Raw genomic sequence first — 3,576 nt, 5'->3', positions numbered from 1 at the left:
TTTTTTGTTGTTGTTGTTGAATTTTAAGAGTTCTTTATATATTCTAGATATTAATCTCTTATCAGGTATATAATTTGCAAATATTTTCTCCCCATTCTGTGGGTTGCCATTTTTCTCTGTTGTGTCTTTTAATGCAAAAAAATTTTAAATTTTCATGAAATCCAATTTGTCTATTTTTACTTTGTTACCTGTGCCTTTTGTTTTGTACCCAAGAGATCACTGCCAAATCCAATGTCATGAAGCTTTTGTCCTACATTTTTTCTAAGAGTTTTAGGTCTTAGATTTAGATCTTCAATCCATTTTGCGTTAATTTTTTTTTTTAATTGCCTACAGCACCTGGCATTCCTATGTGGTCTCCCATCCAAGTACTGACCAGGCTCAACCCTGCTTAGCTTCCGAGATCAGACGAGATCGGGCACGTTCAGGGTGGCATAGCCATGGACACGTTAATTTTTGTGTATGGCATTAGGTAAGGGTACAACCTCATTCTTTTGCAATTTTCCCAGCACCATTTGTTGAAAAGACTATCCTTTCTTTCTTGAATGGTCTTGTCACACTTGTCAAAAATTATTTGACCATAAATGTGAGCGTTTATTTCTGGATCCCTCTTTATTCTATTCCATTGGTCTATATGTCTGTCTTTATGCCACACTGTTTTGATTACTATGGTTTTATTGATTTCTAACTTTATCCAATTGTGGTTGTCAAGGATAGGTTGTATGATATCTATCTTTTTAAACCTATTGAGACTTAATTTGTGGATTACCGTATGGTCTGTCCTGGAAAATGTCCCATGTTCAAATAGTTAACTTGTTCTTTTTTTTCTTTTTTGTTTCAAAAATGTTTTGCATTGTCAATTGTCTTTTAATTTTCTTATGACCTTTTTTTGATATAGTCACATCTATTGGCTCTTTCTATTGTGATTTATTTTTTATTGCTTTTTATACTTAGAAATTCTTATTCTAAGGTTAGTTAAATATTGTCAATTTTTCTAGATTTTTCTTCTATTCAGAAACATGGTATCTTTATTGTGTCTATTTGTTAGTTCCTCTTAGAGGTTTCCTTTGTATAGCTTTTGCACAGGTCTTCTGAGGGTAATTCTTTTGGTGTTTTATGTTTAGATGCCTATGTGCAATAATGTATCCGGAATGGGTGATGGGATGTTCCAGAGTATTATCTAAGGCCTTCCAAACCTATCCCTCGTCAATCTCTAGTCCTTGGCTTTGAAACCCCAGTCACAGTACTCATCATCCACTTACTTGAGAAAGAAGTTCAGACCTAGGATTTTAGATCTTGATTGTTAAAATTTTACATGATAGACATTCTTTCAAATATTACTTTTGACATATTCATTAGGTCTTAAACACATATGTGAAGTTATTTACTTATTGATATAGTTAAATAGTTTGGTTCCTATGCTCAGTGACAGTCATTTGCTATTATAACTTTTCCATTTTAATTCTTGATTTCTTAATTGAATGGAAGAGTCTTGAAACATTTAGTGCAGCCAGCCTGGTGTTACTTCCTATGATAGTAACAGAATTAGAGACTTGTAGTGAGCTCCCATTCCCAGTTCATCTCTCCTTTAGGGCATAGTGAAGATTATGTTTTCTTCACCCTTGCAGATAGGTGGGCCACATGATTATTCTGCCCAATGAAATAGGAGCTAAAGTGATGTCCAGTAAAAAGCTTATTCATAATTCTTTAGTCTCTCTCTATGCTACAGTGAATGAAGGGGACATTTGTTCTAGTTAATGAAGCTACATTATAATAGTGCCTCTGTTAGACTGGGTCCCTGAGTGATCACGTGGAGCAGAGCCCCTCTGTCAACCTGCCAACATAATTGTTGGATTAAAACCACTGGGATTTGAGTAATTTTCTAACTGCAGCACAATTGAGTCCATCCATACATAGTAGTTCATTTCTACTTTTTGGGGAAAGAGAGGTGGGAGGTAGGGTGAGCTAGATGCTAACATTACCTTTTTTCTTATTATTGTAGTTCAAAGCTAAAATATGTCCAGACATAGTTTCAGTTTTTTTTTCTTTTCAATACAGCAAAAAATTATTGCTTCTGTTTCTTATTGTTTTGAATTTCCTTGCACTATTGTCATCTCTCATCATTTTCTATTTTTGGACATTTTAATCTCCATTCTGGAAAGCTTATTAAGCTTTTTCACCCCTACATCACATGTATGATAATCTATAGATTGGTTCTGGTTTTAAGACTCCAAAGCAGTTTTTAATTATGCTATGGGATTTTTGGTTTCCTTGAAATATTTCATTCTTACACATCTCATGGCATCCTTTGTATATACATGTCAGCCTGTATTCAAATTCTGACTTTCTCTTATACCCTATCCCAAAACATATTCTTTGATTTTCTGGTTTCTGCAATAGATGATTTGCAGAGGGTGAGTCTGTGTCTTCTGGGTGGTGTTTTCTACATCCTATCTGTCAGTATATTTTCTCCCCCTATTTACTTAGCTTTTATTGTTGTTTTTTAAAAAATTTTCTATTTATCCATCTTCTAATAAGAAAACAGACATTAAGTTTATATTTGCTCAGAGACAAATGCAGATGGCTCTTGACTTATGCTTGTTATTTTCTTGGAAGGCAAATTTCTTGTTTGTATCTTCAACTAATGTGCACAAGGTCCAATTTTCTTTACTAGTTTCTAGTAAGCATGTATATAAGTATAGATTGTGGGACTGTGGGAGGAATATATATATTTTTTGTGTTAAGACTATTGATAGTAAGAGGCAGAATTATCTAATCTAAACCAGCTAAAGCAAAGAAAAGGAATCTGTTGGCTCACATAGCTGGGAAGAAAACACATGTCAAGTGAGTTTCAGGCATGAACAGATCTAATGCTTTCTCTCCTGTGCCCACTGGTTATTTCTCTTATTTTTTTTTTTCTTATGGCAGATGACCTTCCATGTGGTAGAGAAAAGGGGCTTTGGTGTCAGGGATAAGGCCACAGAATGCTGAAGATAGACAGTATCTTAGTCAATTATTCTAAAAGGAAAGAGAGAGGCTTCCTCCAATCCCAGCATATATATATATATACTACCTCAGGAAAGGATTCCCATTCACTTAGCATAGGCTACATGCCTGCTTCTTGGACCAATTCAAATGGCAAGGTGATGGGGTGCTGCCTTTGGCCAGGCCTGAGTCATATGCTTACCTCTGTGAGGGTAAGGGGTGTTTGGAAGTCTTATCCATCTTTCATGGAATGAAGAAGAGGCCTTTATCCTCAAGAAAGAGGTGGGGTTAGGGCATGTATTATACCAGAAAAATAGAGGAAGGGAGGCTGGACTGTAAAACATACTGGGGCTCACTACATACCTGTAGTTTCATTTTCAGTCATTCTGATCAATGGGAAACACAAAAAATTAAACTCCCAGGTACACACTACTAAGAGTGTTACTCTTATCAACAGTATTGCACTTTTTAAGGTGCGGCGAGTCTTATCAATCCACACTCCCCACTCCCTTCTCTCACCCTCCGCACCCCACCTACTAATAAGATAGATTATTCTAAGTCCTAACTGAGGAGCAAAGCGATTTTAATGGAGAA

At 35.7% G+C, this 3,576-nt stretch overlaps 1 pseudogene; it reads right to left on the bottom strand.

Annotated features, from left to right (window-relative positions):
• Window positions 1-324: 324 nt before the first annotated feature.
• Window positions 325-443, bottom strand: LOC120610805 (uncharacterized; annotated as a pseudogene).
• Between the last annotated feature and the right edge of the window lie 3,133 nt (window positions 444-3,576).

This window comes from Pteropus medius, unplaced genomic scaffold (assembly GCF_902729225.1).
Source record: "Pteropus medius unplaced genomic scaffold, Ma_sr-lr_union100, whole genome shotgun sequence".
Lineage (NCBI taxonomy): Eukaryota > Metazoa > Chordata > Mammalia > Chiroptera > Pteropodidae > Pteropus > Pteropus medius.
Note: the sequence above shows the minus strand (reverse complement) of the source record. Positions and strands in the feature narration are given on the sequence as shown.